General features: G+C 43.3%; 1 long non-coding RNA gene across 2 annotated transcripts; it reads right to left on the bottom strand.

The window, feature by feature from the left end:
* Nucleotides 1-6,986: 6,986 nt before the first annotated feature.
* LOC146599179 (uncharacterized) lies at nucleotides 6,987-21,964 on the bottom strand. 2 transcript variants are annotated; one of them, XR_014895085.1, is made up of 5 exons: nucleotides 21,902-21,964; nucleotides 19,920-19,991; nucleotides 15,596-15,693; nucleotides 9,771-9,867; nucleotides 6,987-7,731 (listed from the first exon to the last, which is right to left on the bottom strand). It is a non-coding gene; the product is annotated as an uncharacterized LOC146599179 (long non-coding RNA). The 2 variants fall into 2 exon arrangements; XR_014895086.1 differs by lacking the exon at nucleotides 6,987-7,731 and adding an exon at nucleotides 7,905-8,105.
* Between the last annotated feature and the right edge of the window lie 3,199 nt (nucleotides 21,965-25,163).

Raw genomic sequence — 25,163 nt, 5'->3', positions numbered from 1 at the left:
CGCGGCCGCCGCGCCGGGTGCGGAGCCGCCGCCGCCGCCGGCGTGTGCGCGCTTCGGCTGAGGTTACCTCGCAGGGATTTCAGCCGTGGAAATATTTCTCTTTCCGCCCCCTTAGGATCAGGGAAAATCTCCGGGAGACGCAAGCCCGTTTGGAAGGGCAGCCTGTCAAGGACAGCAGTCAGCAGGGCAACCCCGTAAATCGCATCGTACAGAACAGCCACGTACAATATAACCGCTACATTTCATAATAAAAACCAGCTTATCACCAGGGACAGGCGGCTTTCGTTTCTAACAAAAAATACCACCAGACCAGGCAGCGCTTATGGGGGAAAACGCAGGTTCCCGCAGTCGGATTTGGCCATCTCAGCTCTGTTCGTGCTCCAGCGTGAGAAGAACAGGTGAAGGTTTACACTGGAAATTGTAGGTCTAGATTACCTTGTGCTTAGCCCTGTAGCAATTCCCAGCATCCTGCAATCAGGTGCCACAATGCGCCATGCCCAGTCGGGACCATGACTACCRTTACCGACCAGGTCCAGCCTCGTCTGACCTGCGAATAGGGTCTCGCTGGCGAACCGGGCTCTCCACCGCGCTCTCGTTTCAGAAGTCACGCAAGGGTGTCTCAGAGTGGAAGAGGTCTGTGAACGATTTGAAGGTTCAGAGTTCAGGGGCAGTTTGGAAAAACACCCCGCAGGGGCCCATCGGGGACCCGTCTGGTCATGGAGATTCTCTGGGCAATTCTGGCATTTCACCTCCAGCCTGAGGTCAGGAAAATGCAGGAAAAGGGTAAATACTGAAAAATACACTCAGACACTTCTAGACTTGGAAACCAGCTTTCCTAAGGTTTAATCAAAGGCACAGGTCAGCTCTTATTTACCCACCCGTGCCTCTCTGGAGTAGAACRTATCCAGTGCGGTTTCCTTTAAAATATCAGATAAGCAGCATAAATAGCAGCCCACGAATCAGATATGACTAATTCCCATTCACTGGAAGTGCAACATAAATACCTACTTGTTTCACTACTCATTAATTATACGGGGATCCCTCCAGCTCTGTCRCGTGCACCAGGGTCTGTTTCCCCACCGTCTCCTTTGAATAAATCCACGTCGTGATTCTGAAAACTTGTACYAGTGAGAGGAAACAGGGAAGGATGTGAGCCATGGGCATCCTCCCTCCCTCTCCTTGCAGCTCTGGTTCCTGGGGATTTAAGAGGAGAAGGCAGGCTTCAGAGAGCGAGATAGTCACTAATTTTGTTACCGGCACAGCAGTCTTGTGTCGGAGGAACGATTCCCAGGTGACTTTCCTAAGCTGTCAAATGGCAAATCCTTCTGGGGAGTTTTGTAATTCACCTCAGCAGGATACGTAAACACGACCTAATGGATGTCTTTAATGGGGCCTTTAATGCTGCCTTCCTGCTCCCAAGCTTTTCCCTGGGTCACTGCCCTGGCAGCGGAGCTGCGCACGCGGTACCAGGGAAAACCAGGCTATTTCAGCCTAAGCTGCTCRCAGATTTTTGACCAAAACATGCTTTTCTTAGGAAACACTGAGTCACTGAAACTAAAACTTATCCTTTACATGCACCAGTTTTTAGGGGAAAGCTTCTCAAATGCAGGATGAAACTTCTTTGTAGAGGAAAAAGACTCTTCCGTGCCTAGGGCAGACAGGTTTGGGAGACCCACAGTCAGCAAAGAGCAGCGATTTATGAAATAGTCACTGGGCCCGGGAGGGAATCAAGCAGAGCAAGGATTTGAACCTSAGTGTCCTACTTTCCAGAACAGTTTCCCAATCATTGGTTCATGGTCTCAGTATATCCTGTTAGAGCTAATCCATTTTGTAGAGATAATTAAAAATTCAGTAAGTCAGGGAGAAAACACCCATAACCCAGCAGTTACAGCATCTGGTCGAGATACACGACAATTGTGCTCAAGCCCTTGATTCAGATGAGTCAGAGGATCCCAGCTCTCTGCAGTAAGACCAGCACGGTGGCATGCGTGGGGCAGCCTCGTGCGTGCGCTGCCTTTGAGGGTCCCTCTCTGGGGTGGCGTGGCAAGGCCAGGACCAGAGGGCTGCTCTGCCCRGGGCTGCCGTGCTCGGCCACGCAACGCTCTGCCCCCTTTTCCCTCCCCGCAATAACGGGCCGAGACGGGCCGAGTGCCAGAGGGCAGCGCAGGGCGGCGGGAGGCACCGCTCGCACGAAGCCCGAGGGGGACGGGCTGGCCTCACCTGCCTGCAGCAGCGTCCCCCCCGCGCCTTGCAGAGCGAGCCCGGGGCGACATCTCCAACGCGAACTTGCCAGGCGAGGGGCTGGGCTAAGTGGTGGCAGGGTGAATACACACGTACACTTGATTTACTAGGGAATCAAAAGATAACGCACCCCTACAAGCAGGTCATGATCARAATGCAGCTGATTTATCATTTGGCCCAGGAGCTCTACACGAAAACGGAGATTCAGAAGACTCTTACAAGGCAGACAACGCTGCCACCACAGCCCGCGCCGAGGCAGGCTTTCAGCGATGAAGTCGTGTCCTCTCCGACTCGCGGTCCCCTTACCGAGAAGGTGCACGCTGCTCAGCGGCCGCACTTGCGTGCTGGTTTGAACCACCGAGAACACGTGCTGTCGTTCTGGGCTTCGTTCCACCACGCCAGGCGCTCTATTTAAACCATGTGTTGAATTATAACCGTGTAAGTAGGAGGAAAACAAAAACATATTTCTCTGGGTTCRAGAGAAGGCCTGAATAGATGTAATTTCTATCAAGGTTTTACATATGACTAATTGGTTGTATCTGTGCCCTATCCAAACACCCAGCGATTATGCTTTGCTTCAGAGTTAAAGTGACCTGCTGTGTTATAAGTCTAGAGGTGACCATCTCAATCGCTGCGCGCACAGTCCGTAGCTCTGCCTCCTGGCAATCAGTATGAGTTTTTGGGGGGTGTAGGGTGATTGCTAAAGTTGGAGCTGGACRTTAACTTTTCACAGAAAATGGGTTATTTTTAGCGAGTTCTACAGCTGCTAGGGTGAGCTTTGAAGAATCAGGGYAGCACCAACACAGGGTGCTCCCGTGTTTTTCTGACGCGCCTGAGGTTAATGTGTGATTTTGTAGATTGGACTCGCTGAAGGTATTAGAGCTGACTTATGTTCCCCTGAGATGACTATTTGCAGTTGGGGCAGTCCTCTGGTAGTTAGCTGGTGATCACTGCCAGGAACCTGACCTGAGTAGCTTAAGAAGAGATGTGGGGGCTTGCGCTGAGGCAGAGCGCAAGGGACACCTGCGCTCAGATTACAGCGCGGGCCTGGACCCAGCCAAGGCGATGCTACTGATGTAGGTCTGTCTCTGGAAAATGGGAATAAGTTATATTTGCCTACACACAGTAGTACTAGGCCAGCTGCTGAGTGTCTGTGAAGATGCACTTTGCTGCTCAGAAAGTCCCAGCAGCTAACTGGGTTTTGGACCTGAGTCATCATTTAGTTTCATAGTGTTGCAGCAGTTGAAGCGGATCTAKTTTCTGGTCCATCTTTAACTCCGCACGCCTGGAAAGGAACTTGCTTCTAATCGGCGTGCCTAGCTTGGCATCAGTTTCATCGGGAGAGGAACCAGGCTGACAGGATTTCTGCCAATTTGGGCTGAAATAATTGTGGAAGAGACTTTGAGATTTTGCTGTCTTGGAATCAGAAAGGCAGTTTAGCCTCAATTTATCCTTGAAAGTGACTTTAATTCAAATCACCTAACTTCGCATGCTGCAGTTTTAGCTGCTCTTCCCCACCCTCCCCTAGCAAAACAGCGCAGAAACAGGAGGAAAAGGCCCAGTCTGTAAAGCAAAACGCCCTGATGCTAGAGATGTGAGCGAGCCCGACAGTTTCTTGATGTTCATTCTTGCTCAGCTACAGTGAGGGCAGATTAAGGATAAATTACTCACTGAGCAAGTGTCTTGTTTTCTCTGGAACTCCACCTCTTTCGGGCATCCTGCCTTATCCCCAGCCCTTGCACTTGTCTGCATGTCTTAATGGCAGTATTCATGCAGCTGGTAATTTATGTGTCTGAGAGAGAAGATTTACACAGAGCCTTCACTTCAGTTATTCAGAAAATTTGAGATACAGCGTGTGATTTGTTAGGTCCCAAACTCTAACTGAAAAATCACAAATGTCTTAAGGGCTGGGTCCGAGCGAAAGCAAATTTTAAGTGGGATGACAGAAACCAGGAGTTGTTCCGCAGGTCCTTGCTTTACACCTAGTTACAGAAGTTCGTCCTCAAAATAGGCACAATGCCTATCATAACATAAGCACCCAGTATCTCGGCCCTGGCTGAAGCAGCTCGACACCCCGCGCTGGGAGACGCGGGGAGCCGATGCAGTTGCTGAGGTCCACCTGATTCAGYCGGTGTCCAGTGTCGTAAACACGAATTGCTGACTTCACATCGCCCATAGCAGGCGCACTGTGAATGGTTGCGGGGCTGGCAGGGTATCGGTTACCAACGCGATTATACCAGCCATTCCTCAGGACTGACACCAGTTTCAAATTAGAAGCTGACGGGCCTCACCTGCTCCCGAGTTCAGCGGCGGGTCACCTCTTGTCGCTGCGGCCGTGCCCCGTCCACGCGACATCTGTGCTCGCAAAGGGACGGCGGGGACTGCGAGTTGTTAGAATTGCTGAAGAAGAAGAATAAGGTGTCATCTACTCCAATAACGTGGCGCTCAGCTTTGGCCTTTCACGCGGCTTGACGCTCGCAGCACCTGACTCTGCTTCCAGCTACAAGAATAGCCGGGCCAGGGGGGCACCAGCTGTTCCCGCTTCCACCCATGGCTGCTCGGCACGCCGCCGAGCCCCGGCCCCGGGGCAGCGCCGGCCCCGCAGCCCCCGCGAAGGGGCCTCMGCAGAGAGCTCCCAAAACGCCCGGCCTCCTCCTCGCAGAGGGCCTCGGCTTAAATAAAATGTACCTTTCGGAGGGCGTGGGTACATGTTCATGTTTTTAAGCAAACGACCTGTGAAAGAGAAAAGCAACTGGACAAGATGAATCTTAAACTTTTGCAATTTGTTGGACTTTTGCATTAATTTGTTTATATGCCATTTATGTAGACACAAACCACAGTTTTATGTGGAGAGGTCCTGACCCTTGAGATCTTCTTAAAAGAAGATTCTTCACRCTCATTCAGCTAATCTAATGCTGTTGAGATAGGTCAGCCCAAAGCCCATATATTGACACTTCTCAAAACTAGGAAAATCTTCAGACACAGAGTTTGGAATTAGTTCTTATTTCTGCCATTAAGCAAATGGAAATGCTAGATCCAAACATCTTCAAACATCACAGGCTAAGAATTTGGTCTCCTCTATAGTTCAAGTTTGCCTGCTTGCTAAATAACCGTCCAATGGGTGTGTGCAACTGTGCAGTTTTCTGTCTGTCTTGGAGGCCTGGGCTCCACAGGAAGCGAGGTAAACGTATATACATRATCCTGTTGAAGCTGCCTGGCCTGTCACTTTTGCTTGTGGAGAGGAAAATCTCTGAGGGAACTGCCAGTCATGRGATGTTACAAGCTTTACTCCTGGTGGCACCGAGACGCTGAGAGTCCCATTCTCACCTTGAGCTCAGTTGTCTGCTGGTGGGTAAAGGACGTGGACATAGTCACAAAGGTAGGAAAGGTTAAAACAAGATGCAAAATGAGGGACTGAAAACACTGAAGAAAAACATTTCCCCCCTCTCGCTAAATTAAACCTTTTTCTTTCTTTTTTTTTTTATTTTTTTTATTTTTTGTCTCGGCCCCCGTAGCCCGCAGAGCTGTCGTGACATTTACAGTTATGTTCCTTGCCATCATTCTCAGAAATCTGTCCTTGATTTTATTTTCTGCTCCAGGAAATATTATAATATTGTTATTTTATCTGTATTATATAAATTTAAAGCCAGAGTCATCATAGTGTAAACAATCTTGACTTCAGGAAAGCAGTGCTGATTCATGCCACCTGAGTGTCTGATTMTTAATATAAAAGGGAACACATTACAAGAGAGTAAACAGTAACAAACGTTTGTTATAGAAACTCACACCATCAGCAGAGACTCCCCCCTTCCGCAGCGTTTGGCAGGTAAAAAAAATACCCAAGGTAAATTTACAGAAGCTACCACTTTTTTTTAATGATTTGGATATTGATCATTTTTAATCTTCCTCTCAGAACAGCCAGGAGATCTATTATAGCTTGAGCCAGCCATGAAAAGCTGGTCCGTTCTTTAACCTGCCCCAATTCACTCGGACATATTTTATATCTCCAGGGATTCAGCCACAAAGTCCATTAGAGCATCAGATGCAGTGAGGTCAAATCAATTGTCCATACTGCAGACAAGGTAACCATCATTTACTGTAATTCTCCCCCGTCATGGTAGAGGAGAGGAAAGGTTAAAAGCTGTATTACCATGAGGATGTCTCATCTATCTTTCAGTATATTGGTAATACCTAAACATTGCTTAAAGAACCAAATGTACAATCTAAAATCTGTGTTAAACTGGATTTAAAGACTAGATTGCCACATGAACAAATTTGCTGAGGATRTTTTGTTCAAGGAGGAGTGAAAAACATAGCATCTTTAAAATAAAAAGCAAAAGGCTTTATATTGTCATGTCTGACACAACACGTCCGAAGCTATACTGACCATTCATCTCCGAATGACCCGATGACTGATATTTACCCGTCCCTATACATAGATACATTTACCTACACAGCAATTTGTTGTCATCTCTTCGAGCTGGAGGTGCTACGACAGGCCAAAAAAGAAAGGAGGAAGTAAGCTCAGGATGTACATTTGGCTCTGTAAATCAAGTCCTCGCGTGTTTGCACTCCGGGGCGGGCAGCAGCACCCGACCGCAGCGATCGCTGCTGCGGGAAACGAGACGGCGCCCGGCGGCCGTGCCGCTGCCCCGCCGGCGGCGAGCCGGGCGCCCGCCCCAGCGCCCCAGCGCCGGCACCCAGCCCTCGCGGGGCCGTCGTCAGGCCCGGCTCTGTCCCCTGGGCTTGCCCGTTCGCCTTTCCTACGTTAATCTTCCCTCTGTCCCTGGATTTCCTTAATCCTGAGCTGTTTTCACTACGGAAGCGACTGGATGAAGAGCTATTGAGATTTTCCTGCTACGGAAATCTTTTCGCAGCTGTAGAAGTTACTAATAATTTTTTCTCTTGTTTCAGAAGCTCGGTTGCTGAGCAAACGTACACACAAATTTAAAATAGAAGCAAAGTAGTAAGAAATAGAAGGTAGCCGAGCACTGTTCCTCTAGTACGAGTGTATCAAATATACTTCTGTGGCTGGTGTACATTCATGGTATTCTTCTTGGGAGACAATAGGATGAATTCAGTGGGAGTGGAGGAAGCGGTGTAGGTTACAAATTAATAAATATTTTCATAACGAAGCCTATTTTTAAAACTTAGGCTTTAGTACTCAGCCCTGTAAATTCTAACTTCAGATAATGCAGGCAATCAGTAACGATTAAAAGAAACCAGGAAAAGTTGTGTGTGTGCTGAAGGAGAGAGAAATGTGCTTTAGACTAGGTGTTACATACCCTTCACGCAGCTGTTCTTCCTCTTCTGTTCCCTCTTTTCGTGATTTATCTTAACACAAACTCACAGCTCCTTTTCCTCAATTTATGGTGCCCATCACCTCTGAATCCTTCCCAAAGTAGGTCTATTCGCAGGCCCTTTGCTGATCCTCACCACGGTGCAGGTTGGCTGACAGGGATATGGAGCCTCAGAGAATGTCACAAGATGCTGTATAGTGCCATTAACGGAAAGTAACATTACAACTACGAACACGTGCCRGGCAACTCCTTTCAAAATTAAGCTTGAAAGCATCTAAATTTGCTTTTTCTTATAATATCTAAATTATGAAATAAATGTAAGAGGAATGTAAAGCTAAAAAAGAAAGAAATCAGCATAGGGAAAGAAAAAAAAGGGTAAAAAGCTGTTTTCGTTCACAACAGCTCCAAAGCAGGTCTGGGCGCGGTCTGCGTGGTCGGTGGCTTCCCCCGTCCTGCAGAACCTCGCAGAGAGCGAGCAGCGTGGCAGTACCCTCTCTGCCGGCACGTGCTCTGCAACGCCAGTTCAGCGGGTGGCCCGCTGAGTTGCTTAACTGAAACCAGGGTCTCAAAAAAAAAAAAAAAAAAAAAAAAAAAAAAAAAAATCAGATGAGCTTCGCTGTTCTTTGGCTGCAATAGATACCGCAGACCTGACTAAAGACTGCTGAACTTGATAGAAAGGCTGTGGATCTGGAAAAATGCGTGCTGAAATCAATGAGAGAAAGAGCAGTCCTTTAACTCCAACAGATCACACTTCATTCTGGCCTTTTTCTCAGTAGATAAAAACATCGGCTCTGTAATGCCTAGTCATTTTTTCAAGATCAATACAACAAACCTAAACTGTCCAGYGGATGTGTGTTTACTATCTGCTGTGTTAGCATTACAAGTCAGATCAGACTTTCGAAAAACGAGCATTTGATTTTACAATAATTCCAGCCTACACAGCAAACAAATGTATTTTTAAGGAAATTTGTTTAAGCAGGAAAATCGCTAAGGAATTCCTCAAGAGTTATATATAGCTCTTAGTTGACAGACTTCCTTAAAGGACTCCTTTTTCTATGTCTACAGTAATTAAAATAAAAGTCATCCTTTGAGTATTTGCAATTGGCAAAATGTATTCAGTTTAATTTTCTCCAAATGGTAAAGAGGTTGCTACAGTTACGGGGAAGAAGTTAGGTCTTACGAACATGAGAGCGATTCAGATTCTCTGAATTTGCCATAAGGTAATATATTCAAGCAGACATTCCTGATCCTTGTAGTCACTGTGAAGGAGTGAAGCCACCAGAGAAGACTGCACAGCCCCTTCTTTCCTTATTGCTTTTCACAGCAATAAAAAAGGGAAAATTAGCAGATGTAGATTGCATGGAGCTTCTTGGCATTCAAAGACGACTTCAGACTAAGGTAGAAAGTTTTACAAGTTCTCTTTAGATAAGTATGCCTTTCTATAGAATGCATTTTAGAGATTTATCCTTGTGTCAATGTTCACCTCTACTTTTCCCAGTTTGTAATGTGCCATCCTCCTCCCTCCACTAGCTTATGCCATTGGGGATTCTCATTTATAACTGGATTATCCAATGTTGTCTTATATTTGAATCCATTGACTTGGTGCTTCCTAAGTTGCCAGAATGAATGGATCATTCTGGCAATGAATGGATTTTCACAGAAGAAAATCTGGGTCCTAAAGCTTTCATTAAGGCTATTTAAGCCTTATGAGTTTGCAATAATAGACTAGAAAAAAAAAATCCAAGTTGTATGTACAGTTTTACTTCCTGCTCAATTGCTGAATTTCAAAACATGACAAAAGGCATTGTGACCAGATGAAAAACTAGCTTAAAAAGAACTCACACATAAACTACACTTACATGATTAATTGAACTTTTTGGTATTCACTTTAGTATTGGATTTTGGACGGAAATTTGCTGTAAAAGTTCATCAAAGGCTGAGGGCATTCCCTCAGGGCAAGCATGGTTCCCTGATGGTTCTTGATTTACACAGATTCATCTGCCTTACGAGTTTGCTTAGGAGTTTGTCACTAACCGCCTTAAATGATGATTAAAAGATCAATGTATATTTGCCCAGACCAGCAAATGGTGAGAAAATGTATCAAAATGAAAAACTACTGTGAAAAATCTTCCACTCTGCTACATGCTCAGTTTGAACAAATTTGTCAGATCATTTGGAGGATAAAATTTACCAAAATTTTGAAAGACAGAGCAGAAGTAGAAATCTTACCATGAACTCAAGAAAAAGACCTAGTTGATTTTGCCCTCAGTGTCCTCACTTCCAGCTCTGAGATCAGGGTTATTATACACTGCTGCTGAACAGAAATCTGAAAGAGAAATTGGCCAGAAGCAAAAGTGAACTTAACCTTCCTTGTGTCAAAGTCCACCCCATCTTGCCCCAGTCTGTAATTTGTCATCTTCCTCCCCTAGCTGTATGTCATTGGGGATTATTACTTATAAATGGATTATCCAATAGTACCTTGTATTTATAATATAATTTATTTTTATTACTGAAACTGAGGAAAATACAAGCTGTGTGACAAGGAGAAGTTGTATCACTGGAAGAGGAAGCACTTATTTTTAAAAAAGTAAAATACAGGAAAAAACAAGGAAATCAGATGTTTTTTAAATATGATTTTTGACCAGGCAAGATATCCTTTCAGCATAGCATGGGATATAGAATTAATCTTATTTGTCTGTGAACTAGAAAACTGTGTGTGTTTCCTCATAGGCAGGACTTTGCTATATTACCTCATTTTTACCCACAGAAGCCAAACTGCTAGGTTTTTGGAAACTGCTAGCAATAAATTTTGTTCTATGACAATTAGTTCGTTACTAATCTTGACCATCTCCCCAATGAACTTATGAAGAACTTTAATATTAAAAATGCACCTCATAAATCACTCACAACAAACCTGAAGGAATACTGAGCATTTGTAAATATGACCTTCCTTTGTAGGATTTGTCTCTTTTTTCACTTTTCTTCCTGAACCTTTGCTCCTATTATCTTTAAATCTCTGTGAAAGAAGCCAAAGAAATGGGAACACAGATTTGTAGTACTATTAGTCATCTTACTAATGGATATCCTATTGCTTGTCTTTTTTTCCACTTCCTCTTACCTGGTCCTTTCATAATTCAGACAGTCAGACAGACTCTTAAATACCCTTTGGTTGGAGCCAATGGGTCTTACAAATGTAATATATATAGCAGTTGACAATTTAAATGGCAAAATCCCAAAATCTTATGCTTTCTAAAAATGTAAAACTATCTGGAGCTCATTAATGAAGGTTCTTGACTAGTCTTTAGAAAAACCATTCATTTATTCMTGAGATTCAGCTCTTCTTTTTAAAAAATACTTTGGGATCATATGGTTTTATCTGTTGATTGTTTTGTCCAGGGAACTCAGCCCAGACCTCCTCAACGGCAGCACGACAGGCGATGTCAGAAGTGAGACATCGCGATGGCCACGCTGTCGAGATAAACAGCGCAACAGGAGGTTTCGTTATACAGGAATTGTAGTGTGTGGTGGATTTATCTTAATACTGAGGCTGAGAAATTTCTAAGAAGCTATTAAAAATGCTTTAGAAGGGCAGCTGCATATTACAGCGACCTTTTAAGAGGTTTTACYTTATTAATGGAGCAAAGACCTTGAAAACTGCTCTTTTAACCCAAAGGATCTAACAGGATTCAGGATTCTACTTGATTCCTTTCCCAGTTATGTTCGACATAAYATAACTGCATTGGAAGTGTTCAGAAAGAAGGCACAGTGCACTATAATCAGCTCAAACTTAGCTYAGTAGATATGATTCACACAGCTGCTAGTTCTGAAATCAAAAAAAATGAGCTATGCTCTTATTTTTCAGATAAGCATTAGAATCAGGCATAATTTCTGTCTTAYATTTTTTCTTCCTGTCTTCTTGATTGTCTCAGGGAGAGAATGAGACCAAGAAAAAAGCATCAAAGAAGAAAAAAAAAAGAAAAGCAGACTATTTCTTTGTGACTGGGATAGAAATTATTTGCTCTCTGTAAGGGTGCATTTTTCAGTGCCTCAGTCAATCCCATCACCCTTACTTTCCAAATTTTTTAGCCCTCAATGAATAGGGAGACTTTTAAATAGAGATGCTCTCTCCATTCTCCACTAGTATGGACAAAATCCTTTCCCTTGAAATTGCGTGATTTGCACTTGCATTTTCCCTTTCTTGTTCACCTTTGGGATAAGCTGCTGCCATTTTCTGGTTGCTATGTTATCACATCCAGGCCAAGGGCCAGGTGATGTACAGGAAAAACAAATTAGTTTCCTACAATGACCAACAGGAGTCTAGGTAAAGGATCTTTAAAAAAATCTTGAAGAAATAGGTTTTATATAGCAGACATAAACACCAAGTTAAATATTATTGAGTTTTGTACAGTGTACGCGAAGAGAAGGGGCATCTTTCAAGTGAAGAATAGCACTGTTGTACACAGTTCAGTTTCAGAGACTTCAGACTCCTGCCGAAAAAGAATCAGACGCCCTGCAGCACTGTAAGAGTTGCGAAGCAAATTSCCATCTCCAGAGAGCAGCAGCAAAGAACCCATTAGACTTGTCCTGGAAAGGCTGAATGCGCTGTCAGCTGAACCATCAGACCAGAATTATAATATTTTAAGAGATAAGCTACCCAGAATTATTTTGCATTAAAAAGATATGCTTAATACCTAGCATATTGCTTGTTCACAGTATGTTATTTCATTAAAAGGGACCTGTTGAAATAGGTTTTCTTTTTTGTTGCATTGTGATAGGAAGATGAAAGAGACTTCACTATATGCCACTTCATCTTCCTTATCAGCCAAGGCACAGACGTTTTTGGGTGACTGCTGTATTTTTTGGATACCGATCAGAATACACCTCAGCTGTTGACTGTGATCAGACCTTTTATGAGCAAAATAGTATTTTATTCCCCCTACAAAGATTCCTAGCCGATATCCCCACCACGGTCTGCTCTTGGCCTTGCAGCAATTTGCTTACATGCTAGTAGTTTATGTGCATCCTGGGGTCTGACTGAGAGATTATGAGATAACGTGAGATTTGGGTAAGCCCTAAAGTTAAGATATAGGCCTACTTTCTTTTGCTTTTTCTTTTTTTCACTTGATCAAAACCACATCAGTAGCTTCTAGTTTTAAAATGATGATCTATGTTAGGTCAGTATTATATTAAAATATATTTCTATTAGTACAACATCCAAAAGAAAGACACAAAATCATTAAAATTGCACTGAAAGAAGATTCTTCCTCTGTCTCTGTCACTCATTTCTCTCTTTTCAACTTAAGCACCTCAATTACTAAAGGACAATATGTTAATCAGACACCTTGCAAGCCCGAATACTGTGTAGCTTGATCACTTTTGGGTGAAATTTGCCTAAAAGTGCAGGCTAAAAATTGGTCTCTATGGATTTGTGCTGAATTTATTTAATATAAAGTGTAATATAAAAAGCCCTCTGTGCAGTTAATTAGCCTCCAGGTTATTACAGGCCCCAAGGCATCGTATTTGAGTTGTCATTGCTACTTGCAAAGATCAGCAGTATTTAATTCCTGTGTTACACAAAGTCGATTGCATGTGCTTATCTGGCTTCGGTTAATTCATGGTTTCCAGGCTCTAATTTCATTTTCAATTTTTTTAGCTATTAAAATCCCAGTGGTGTAAATCAAGAGGAACTTTGTTGAAATCAGACGTGTTAAAATGGGGTAGTACYAGTTTAAGTTACAATGGAACCAAACCTGAAGGCTGCTCCAGAATTACGCTATTGTAGCTAGAGGCCGAATTTGTTTCTGTTACCTCATGAACCTAAAACCAAGAGGGCTCATTCAGACTCCTTTGGRACAAGGCAGATCTAAGCTTATTAATTGTTCTTGTTTTCTAAGGAGAAACCATCAGGTTTCCTTCATTTGATAATCCTGTTTTCTCAGAAAACATTTACAGATGTTCCAATACCCAGTTAGCGGTGGCAGGAACTCTTTAGTGGTTAGAGAAGTGTCAGAAGGTTAAGTCATCTGACTTTGATGTTATGTTGATTGTTTACTCTTAGTGTACAGTAACATCTTAAAAAAATGGAGAGAAGTGGGTGTATTCATTACTGGACAAACACAGCTGACAAGTTATAGAATATGGGACTCTCTTAAGCTGAGACCAAAGTGCTTCATTTATAATGGAGATTACGGTAAGAACCAAATGAAGTTGTCTAAGGGAAAATGATGTCTCCTGAGTCTTTATTCTAGCTTGGCCACAAGTTAATAATGCGACCAGCACTTAACAACAAAATGCAGGACTGTATCATCTCTTAGCAAATGCCAGTCATGTGCAATCCAAACGGGTCAATTACTAGCAAATCTCTGAAGATCTCCTGAAACCTCAAAAGGTTTAGAGATGCCAAGAAAATGTCTAGATGCACAGAGACACAGGAACAGAAATAGGGAACAAACCAATTTGCAGAAATGGAACTTAACCCTTAGAGGGAAGAATCCAGCCTGCTACATATTCATTTCCATTTCATTAAATATTTATGGAGAATCAAGCATGTAATATGATTCTAAATTACGACAAACACATAGAGAATCCACACTGTTCCACTTGTTTAACTCCTTTCTTCAAAACTTCTGTATCTCACAGGGTTAATGGACTATTTTTTTTTCTGCCACTAACTTATTCTAGACATTGGGAAAATAACACATTCTTTTGAATGATTCTAAATCAGCACACACATAAAATAGAGTGTAGAGGCCCTTGATAGTCTATTTTTCACTTCAATATGCATGTCTAAGACCTATTAATATTAATGAAAGCTGCACACAAGTGTGTGGGGATAATTGACCCCATTAAATTCCATTTACTCATGAGCTACTTTATAAGGTTTGCCCCTTAGTTATTGTAGCTCTTACCAAGAATGAAAGTTGGAGCAGGATTTATGCCAACAGAAGCCTACTACAAAAGTAGTTTTGTGAATATAAAAGAAAAGCAAGTACCACAAGGAAATATTTTTTCATCCAAACTTCCACCAGTTAATAAAAATAACCTTATTTTGCTTCAAATGGAGAGGTAATAGCAAATTTTTCTCCATCTTTGACTAGTTTTTATATGAAAAGCCAGCATATTTCCAGCTGAGAATTGTTAGCCCAGCTTTTTTTCTTGCTCTGTGATTTGATCATGGGCAGACGGGTTGCCCTTTTGCCAGCTCATTAGCCCTGGCAGGTCCAGACCCAGCTCCCACCTGCTCCAACATTTCCATCCATCTAGTCGCTCTTGCGTTAGCCATGCCATGCAAACGCCTAGCGCATTTACAGCCAGGGCAGGGCACCTCTGGGGAGCAGCAGGGGCAGCCCCCTCACCCCCTCCAGCCAGGGGCTCTCCGGCTGCCCCTGTCCTTACGTGCAGGGAGGGGAGACTTGCCCGATGCTGGTGGGCGACAGGGTGCTCTCCAGGGCTCAGTTTCCTTTTTGACTTTTGGCTCATTAGACCCTCTGAGCTGCAACATACCGAACAAAATACAGGCTCAGAAAGCACAGCTAGAGGATCACTGCTAACCCCGTTTGCTCTTATCCCTTCCTTGTGGGAAGRGGGGAGAAGTGTAAGACAGATGTTTTCACAGTGTTGTTCATGAGAGACTCAGGTAGCGTTTACTGAACTGATGTTCCCACCTGAGATCATCAGAAAGCTTTYTGAGAGCTCACCTAATTTTTTTCTCACGTCACAGAGTTCCCGTGATCCTGAGAGGGGTACAAGATGSCTCAGGAGCTCCTGTGGCTGAGCCCCTTCCTGCAGAGCGAAGCGCTGGCGGAGCTGGATTCCCCTCCCACGTTTCCTTGATTCAGCTTGGGGCTGTGACTTTCCAAGGTAGCAAAGCAACTGGTGAATCAAGTTCCCATTAACTTCTAYAGGGACATGATATCAAAATAATTCAGGAGATGAATAACTTCAGCTCAGATATATTCTCACAGGGGATCTCTACTGGGTGCTGTTTTCACCYGCAGGGCTTCATACTGAACTGGGCAGACAAGGAAAGGAGGACCAATATTTCAAACACGTACCTGGAGTCTTGATCTGTGAATTTTTTTCTTGCCTTCTGTGAATCTTGCCTTATACTCCCTTCACTGACTTTTYTTTCATACTTTTTCCTGTTTTCCATCTGAAAAAAAGGCAGTAAAACAAGAAAATCAAGCTGTTGTCTATCTAATGGCTCAGCTCTAAACACTTAAAGGCTACTGACTTGGTTCACTGGAGAGGATGCACCTCACATCTCTCCTTATTAGTGCAAGTGCAATTCAAAGTTATGGACAAGCACATATGAATCATTTTTATATCTTACAAGAAATAAGTGATATATTTTGAGGAACGGCTGATCTCTTTCAGCTCATCTTTTCTTTAAAAGATTCAGCCCGTGACATAAAACTGGTGAATAATGAAAGTTTTGCAAAGTTACCTGAAACCATGATACAACCCTTGCCCAGACATAYACAGAAAGAGGGAATATTAATGTTAGAAATAATACTAGTGTTGCTACAGCTAGTGCTTTATAATTATTCATAATAATTTTCTTGGCAGTAGTTTTACTTATGGTCTTGGTAAAAATCTCAAAAAAATCTCTTAAGAAAATCTCACAAACAGTGAGAGTTAAATCTTTCTTGAAAAGAGCACCCAGACCAAATGATCTATCACGCTCCCTTTTTTCTGTATGCAAAACAGAAGTCATCATTTTGCAGTGCACCTTCAAAATCCCCTTGTGCAAGGGCTGCAGGGCACCTGAAGAAGRGTCCAGAATCAAGGTTATTGTGTCCAGATCTGAACCAGGTCTACACAAGAAGCAACATCTCTGTCAGCTTCAGACAGACAAAATGCTAGTTGCACTAGACCCAGAATGAATAATCTACAGACGTGAGTTCCTGGCACCATTAAAGCAAGAGCCCAGCTGACTGACAGACTGAACAAAAGAAGTTTGGCAAAGCTTACAGTGGGAAAGCGTACAGAGGAAATTCGCTCTTGGCGCTGAGTGCACCCGAGTAAGAGCAGGATGCRCTGCTGATTAACAAGCTCAGGCTCTGCAGACCAAATACCGACGGATGAACAACAGCAGTAACAGCCTATTACGTCTCTTTAAGGCATGCATGCAATTTATCRTTAAGCTATATTCCTTATTAGCCTGGATAGGCAGTTCCAGCAGTACATTTTCACGTTTTAATTGATGCATATGTGATTCGGCTGGTAGTTTCCAAAAGAAGTCAGAAGTATGGAGRACTCTGCTCCACCCAACAAGGAAATCAAAGCCTCATAATGTCAGTTATAACTGCAATGGATTTTTTTGACATTAATGCAGCCAGTTCACTCAGCAAGGTAAACAGTACAGTTGTATCTCAGAGTGGGCACCTTCAACTGGAGAGGTGGGGTTTGTCTAACATGCTCTAGGTGACCGTGCTTGAGCAGGGGGGTTGGACTGGATGATCTCCAGAAGTCCTTTCCAACCTCAGCCATTCTGTGATCCTGCGTAACCATCTTGCTTGTCCTTCACAGAGCCCTGGAAGTAATATGACTGCCTTCTCCTAAAGCCAGGTGGATCTCTCTGAGGCACATGTTTCCCCCTATGTCAACCATYTCTATTCTATTTACAGCTGCAGAAGTCAAGTTTATCAGTTCATAGTTCTGTGGATTGCTTCTGGAGCCTTTCTTACAGATTTTCATTATCCTCTTCTATTCCTGTGGTTCTGGGGTCAGTGCTACTGATCGTTCACACAAAGCCATTACTAACAATTTCATATCTGAGTTCACTTGGAAATCTTGCTCCGAGTGGCTTAGTTGCTTGACACCTTAGTGGAGGCAGTCACTCAAGCACATCAGCTCTGACACGGGAACCTCCCTGCCATCCTTTGCTCATTGCTGCTGCAGTCAATACATTTAGTTTGCCTGCAAAGGCTTTCTCTTCTGTAGCTGCTCCTTTTACACCTCTATCACGTGTGGGCACCATTCATTCAYCAGTGGCTGTCTACTTTCTAAGGTAATTAAGAACATTTTTATTATTAGCTTTGTATGTTTAGGAAGTTGCTCTTCAAAATGCTGCTGGCCTATTTATTGTGGCTTTACAATGAATTTTTACAAGTTCGATCTCTTCTCCATTTTTCTCCATCGAACATGACATATTTTCTGAAGGATGGCTTTTTACTTTGGATAGCCTTGTACTCTGATGTTTTAGCATGATAACTTTGATATTTGCAAAGGTTTAGTGATATACATTTGTGCTGAACTTTTATTATAGTTCATTATATAAGTTATATTGTAAGTTATAAGTTTATTATTATATATCTTTAAGCAGGTTCCACGTAGATTGTGCTAGCTGCTCCTTTTAATTTAACGTCTCCATTTTAAGGTTAGTTGCTGCAGAGCTGGATATTTTCAGCTTTAYCTTTCTGCGAGAAGCTGAATTTGAGGAATGACAATGTCATCACATAATTCTTTTTCTTGTAGATAGAAATTTGGCAACTTAATTCTGCTGAATGTATCTGACCACTAAGTGTTACTGGTATCCAAGCGTTTCTGGCAGCGTCTTACCTCAGCCTTCAGTCCTAATGAAAGCCTCAGCCTTCTGATTTTCTTCGGTTAGACTGTCACTCCAGAGCTAAGCCTTACAGCTGCTCACAGTGAGTGGACCACCCCGGCACGCCCCCAGCGTCCCCCGAGGAAGACGAACGCCGTACAGCCACGACAGACTCGCGTCAGTGCTCTTCTCAGGGTTAGACCATCACCAGGTTAGGCACGGTGCGTACACGTGAGGGGAGGAGCAGYCCCTAGCCTGAGAAGCTACAGACATAAATATTAGCTTGAGCTTTCAACTTCCCGAGTCTGGTGAGAAACAGAGTAACTGACCCTTTTGAAGAAACGCCACGTGCAAAGAGAGGTCTTACGAACTCAGTGATTTCCTATTACAACGGACCTGCCGGGTGAGTAACACAGGATGGCACTATCTGAYTTCTCCAGTGCTTATAGCAAAATGACTTCATAATAAAAGCATTCACRCTCACCCATACAACTTCAGAGTTCGTGAGGCTGTTATGTTTCTAATCATGAAACATATGGCTTTATTCAGATGATAAAGTAGCCATAAATAAGAGCTCACAGGAGCAGGCTGACAAATAAACTTTTTATAYGTTTGGTATGTACGGTGATGTAGTTTGTAGTGACAGCACATTGCTCAGAAGAGCAGATCATATTCTGCTTCCTATTATGCCAGTGTCAGCCCAGAGATTTTCCCTTATTCATATTTCAACCAGTTCAACTAAGATAAAGATCTCTGCACAGGATTTCATAGCTTCTTTTGCCACAGTATATTATTATTAAAAAAGAAAGTACTATAGGGGTCAAATTACTTTCAATGTTGTTTCTGATAATAAATAAGTGCATTGCAAGTGGTCTAGTCTCATCCATTAATCATGATAAAATCATAAAAAAGGCTGAAGTAGATTTCAGTAAAGTATAAAACTCTTCTGCTACGAAATTCAGGCATACGACACAAAGCAAAGCCTATCTCAACGACTTTCTCTGGAAACCAGGCTCCTGAAGGTAGACATTGCCACGTTAGGTCTCACAACGACAGGTCTCTGCACGGATCAAGACTCGAGCCTTCAGATTATTTGTAACAAGAATAACTAAAGATGAAATTACAGGAAGGAAGACTCGCGGGGAGGGAGGTTATGAGAGACAAGCTAAACAGGCATGCAGAAAGTGCAGTGCCCTGCGTTATTCAAGGACCACAAGGAGGAAGCCACCTGCAGAGCCGTGCAATGGCAGAAGGCAGCCGGAGAACAAGGCAGCCCTCTGCACGCAACCTCTCACCGCCAGCCTCTCCAGCTGGCGGCCCCCGGGGCTGCGCAGCAGGGCGGGAGCTCGGGAGCTCTCGGACCCGGGCGCTGGGGCGGCCGCCGCCAGCCGGGCAGGACCTTGCAGCCCTCGCCGGCTCTGCGCCCCGGCGGACGGGGACGGGACACGCGCGCACGCAGCAGCCAAAGTAGGGCAACGTCGGCACACGGAGCCTGAGCTGCTTAGCTGGCGCTRATGGAAAAAGGGATTTGGATAGCTAAAGCCTCGGACATCAAACTGAGATGAAAATACAACACTAAGTGTGTATTCCTCGGGCAYGTGAGGAGCAGTAGAGACGAGAAATGATATCCGTCTCACTACAGTCCTGGAGCATTTCGGTGCTACAACCCTTCTCCAGTAACATAGACAGACGTCACAACGAGCAAAAATCTCACCCTCCTGTACGTAAGCTCAAGAACAACTGGAAGCCTAGTTTCAGGCTTACATGYGAGATGTGTGTGTGTACATACATGTGTGAACATCTTTTTACATAAGCATGCACATACTTACCCTCCACGCATTTCTCTGCTTCCCCACGTCTGTGTTTCATTATGCGCCCCCACAGAAAGGGATGGCAAACAACTGCACAGGAAAAGATAATTAAAAAAATAAATAAATAAACCTAGTACAGACTATTTCAAAAAGATAAATATAAAACCTATACTACATTTTTAACTTCTCTATAAGTCAAATGCTGCACAGGATAGGGCAAAGGACAGACGCTATTTCAATTTCTAGTGCTGTAAAAAAATTTTGCTATTACTCTGTTCCTAAGTACCACTGAAGAGTCTTTGCATTTTCCTGTAATGCAACAGCATGAAACAATAAAACTTTGAATTTCCGTGRCTTGTTTCTACGTGAACATTCTCATTTCACAACTAAGTCAGATTAGCTTCACCATCCTCACTGGAGCAGGTATTGTAGAGCTTCATTCCCATTTTAGGAATAGGATTATKTAAAAAGAAATATTATGAGCTGCTTGATGAAATACAGAAAAACAGTGACAGAAGTAGTGAGGGGACCCAGGTCTCTTGTCATCTAGCTGTGTGCATTAATCTCTAGGCTTTCCAGCAGAGTATGATGCATATCAGAAAAGGAATTTCCTAACTATTCRAAATATTTTTTGCAGTCCCAAGATAACAGTAATACTTTCAAAAGAAATTAGTGTTATTAGTATTGGATGGGAGGGGGTATATTTTAAACAGGTTTATGGTTAATTTATTTCCTTTGGGGCAAATTCTGTTAGTTTTCCAATGCGCAGTTTACACTGCCACCAGTAGCACTTCTCTCTGTACTGCCGTCTGGACTGGCAGAGTGACGAGGGGCAGGGAAAGAGAAAATCCAGTCTTATTAGTTTGCTTCATGAAATGAGGGTACATTCAATCCCTCGTCCCTTTCTCCCTTCCCCCTGGCTTCCCTGGAGGGCCTCTATGAGTACTGAAAGACTACTGCATAAAAGACATCTACGCCTTCTTCATCTGAGCTGTGGCAAAGCTGGCAGAAATTGTCATACTATCCCTGGAGAAAATTCATGATCTCCTGGAAAATGCAGGATTTTAGGATTCGAATCCACCTTTCTCATCGTAATTACCTTCCTTCTTAACTATCTTAAAAAAAAAAAAGATGTTGACTAAAAATGTGTTGAGGCTGTTGTGCTAAAATGTAGGTAAGCCTCCTGCGTCTGGAAGGCACACTGTCAGTAGCCAGTGACACTGAGCTACACGCAGTCTGCGACAAAGACGTATTTAAGTACACGTTTCATACCATTTCCTTTCTCTTTTTAGCAGAGCGTGGAGTTTAATGATAAATATGCTAGAGGCAAACTACAATAGTTTTGACAGCCCTGGAGAGGGGCGTTCTGCCTGGTGGCTGAACTCTTCTCCCACTGCCGTGGAGGAGAGGTGCCCTGCGAGCAGACAGATGGCTCCTGCAGAAGGTCGGCAGCAATGTTCACGCATAGTGCACTTTTTTTCTTTTTTGCACACTATTCATTAATTCAAACTGCTTCTGAGCTTTTCTCCCCCTGCCCTTTTAATAGGGATTTTATCATGTTTTTAAATCTTTGCCAGTTTCAACGTGGTCAATTTAATTTCACACGAAAAGGTGTGGGAGCAGCGGTGTCGGWTCCCCTGGATAAACACTGGACTACGTGCTATGTGTGTCTGACTATGTCAGCCACAAGCTCTGTAAGTATGAAGTCCTGCCAGGCAAGACATAAATCTTTTGTTAATGAAAGAGGTACATTATCTGCTACTCAGCTGTTTCTTTTCTAAATAGCTACCTGAGGTTTAAGATAAATATTCAACATGGTTAGTTAAAATAAAAAAACAGAACACTTTTTCTCATGCGCTGAACATTAATGACAAATCATGGACATCAGGGATCAGGCCTCATGACATTTCCCAGGTCAGCTGAGAAATCTAGCAGTGCTGTGAAAGGATTTCCAAGGAGGCACGGATTTTAACAACATTCAGTTGTAATACACTTTGTACCTTTGAAAGCAGTTCCTGGAAGTGAAGCTGCCAAATTAACTCTTGAGGCAACCAGGTGCAGCTCCGCTGGGTTACTGAAGCTGTGCCCTGCTTCTCCAGGAGTACGTTCAGTCCAAGCATGGCGTTTTGAAGCAGCATGTGCTGGAGTTCAAACKGAGGTTCTTGTTTTCAGCGAAAGTATTGTTGTTCCTAGGTAGTTTCTTTCTAAAGTGTGAAGAAATTAAACTGATGACCAGCCAAAGACAAACAGCTTAAAGTTCATAGATCTGGTAGTGCTTCACGAATCCACTCAATCTCTACGTCATCTCAACTCCTGTAGACATCTGAAAATCTAGATTCGCTCCTGAAAAAAGGTGACTGTTACAAGACCCACCAATATGTGGGGAACATAGCGCAAGCAAGGTCCACATTCAAACATGGCTTCCAGCTGTGGTGCTCTAAACTGCGCTTGGAGAGCTTCACAAGCCTTGCAGGGCACAGAGATTCAACAGTGCAGGTTTCAGACGCTTTTAAAACATCTTAGAAAACAACATATTAGAGAACGGAATTGTGCCTTAATTGTAGATTTCAAACTTGACTCTAAAAATATTCAAAGCTTGGGAACATCAGTGTTAAAGGAGTCTGAGGTGGGAGGGTGTTGTTGGGTGGTACCCTCCAGGCATCCCCACCCGTGCTGAGAAGAGAGCTCCCTCCCAGACACTTGGTCCCTTCTGGTTGCAGAATCAAGTCTGACTTGAGTACGATGGGCTTCTTGTCCTGCTCCAAAGCGCAGGTATCAAGTGCAGGGGCTACTTAACAGGTATTCCCAAGCACATGATCTGCTACCTTTTATTTTCCATCCTCTCCCCCTTTTCCTCTCCCAGATTCTTCCCCTGCAGCTGTGTCTCCTCCCAAGTAAACGATCTGTCCTTAATTACTTTTTCCCCATTAGTCTYGGATTTGCTACATCCATACCCAAATTCTGATTTCTGACGCCATTGCCTAGGTGGTCTTGGTAACCTGATACGGTTACCTAGGTACTGTTGGCCTTGTGCTATCCCACCCCCCCAAAGTTCCCAATGCTCACCCCCAGCTTTCTGTGGAGTTTGGATGTTTCTCACATAACTYCCCCTTAGCCACCTGTGAAATTCCTCACAGCACCGTCTGTAACTTCTGTCAGCTTCTCACTCTTATCTACCACGTCCAGCGATTTCTCGTGCCATGTGCGGCAGTTTCTCAGGTCCTGCTGGGTCTGCTGTGCCTCAGGCCTGGGCCCTGGCAGCACCCCAGCACCTGCCTGCCGCCCCCATAATTGCCATCGCAGCCTGAACCTGCTGGTGTGAGAAACAAATGTATTTTCTTAGGACAAACTAATAGCAACTATGGCAAATAACATATAAAAACAATAGRAGTTACGGATTGCATATGGTACCCTTTTGTCATGCTGATTGGTTTCTGACTGCTTACGGAATGACTTACCGAGAGAATAGGACGTACCGTACGGTCACACACAAGAGTAAAGCCCTCAGTTAAATCTGAGCTTGAAAAGGGAATAAAGATGTTCACGACCATTCCACGGAACGGGAGGTCAACGTGTGAAGCTGTTTTAGTGGATGATGGGYTCAGAAATGACAAAACAGAACTTAGAGTTACAGTTTAGGAGAAATATCTTTGAATGAGGAGGAGGAATAGAACAATAAATAAAACCAAAGTGACTGTAGGAGCTGTAGATATGATTATATTAGATTTAGATAGACCCTCAGAGGACCATAAAAACATCTCAGTGTAAAAACACCAGATACAATAACAAAGGAGATAGGCTTACCAGTGGATAGGTCTTTTATGTGCAATTTCGGGAAACCAAGCTATGCATATGTGATTTGTTGCATTTTTTGTTGTAGAAGGCTTTATCCCATTTTKATGATTTTAGGATTAATAAACATTATCCTAGTCAAGCATAAAACCAGCACCTCATTCAGCACATTCACTAGAACTTCCAGTGCATGTATCATTTTCTGCTAGGAGCATGGTTATAACAAYGATTAGAAAACAATATGGCAGGAAACTCTTGATGTTAAACACTGGAGTTATGTATCACAGATTGTCTCAAATTCTCTGACTTTTTAAGTTTAAATCTTTTCAAAGTTTTCTTGAAGCTTTTGGCACATTTTCTACAAAATGTGTAGAAGAAAGGCAGAAGATTCATGGAGTACTCTCGCCTTCTGTTCTTGTTTAAACACTGATGCTTAAGGTTTAAATTTACAGGGGAAAAAGTCTTTCTACATCCAAACTAAGGTGTTGCATGTTTATTTACAGACCAAGCTCCAGTAGTAATGTGTATTTTTCATGGAAACTGATTTGAATTTAATTCTAAACCTCGTTTTGCACCAGGAAAATGTGAGTTTCATTTTACTTGGCTCTGCTTTTAATTATAATTTGACAAAAGAAATAACCGCATTACCTATTTGATTTGCCAGAACTTTATCCCAGCACCACCTGTTGAGCCCTCGGCACTCGAATCCTGACATATAGCAGAGAACAAAATTATGCAGTTGGCATGCTGACTAGTAAGGATGCCAACAAAAGCATAATATAGCCTTTGTACTCAAAATACAACAAAATATATATTAAGCTACCAACTGCAAAGGTTTAAGAAAGCCGCATTTAATTATACATGAACATATCTTTCCCACAAATAGCTCAGTAGAAAAATGGTATGGAAGTTAGAAAGGACCCTTTCTGTACGATTTGCTTTGGTAAATATTACAAGCTTAAATAAATAAAGTTTCATAACACCGTAGTGGATTTACATTGGAGATGGCAAGAAGTTAGCCAGTTAGTTTATACAAATAGATGGGTTCAATACTATCTGCTCTCAGTTTAAACAAAATGTCCCATGTTCATCTGTGACCAGCAGTGGGGAGAGGCAACCTAGCACAGCCTTGGTCTCCCATGGAGAGAGAAGGGGGTCTCAGCACTCGCCTGGATCAAAACCTCTCTTCTGCCAGTAACTGGCAGCAAAGTAGTAGAGATCACTGTATCCCGAAGATATGTTTGTGGAAGCAGCCTTTTGTAGAAAGTCTCCATCTTCTGCCAAGAAAGGAATCACAACTGCCTTCCCAGCACCAGAGATCCTCTGACCTGAGGTCTGCACAAATGAGAGGACAGAAATCTAAGGGAGACAGGACAGGTTGATAAGGATGAAGAGAAACCTCTCCTCCCCACTTCTGCAGTGGTTACATCTGCACAGGGGCCAGGAATTCATGGGGGATGGCTGAAGGAG

This window comes from Rhea americana, unplaced genomic scaffold (genome assembly GCF_003343005.1).
Source record: "Rhea americana isolate MKP2758 unplaced genomic scaffold, rheAme1 scaffold_144, whole genome shotgun sequence".
Classification (NCBI taxonomy): Eukaryota; Metazoa; Chordata; class Aves; order Rheiformes; family Rheidae; genus Rhea; species Rhea americana.
The sequence above is the reverse complement of the archived record's forward strand: the minus strand, read 5'-3'. Positions and strand labels throughout refer to the sequence as shown.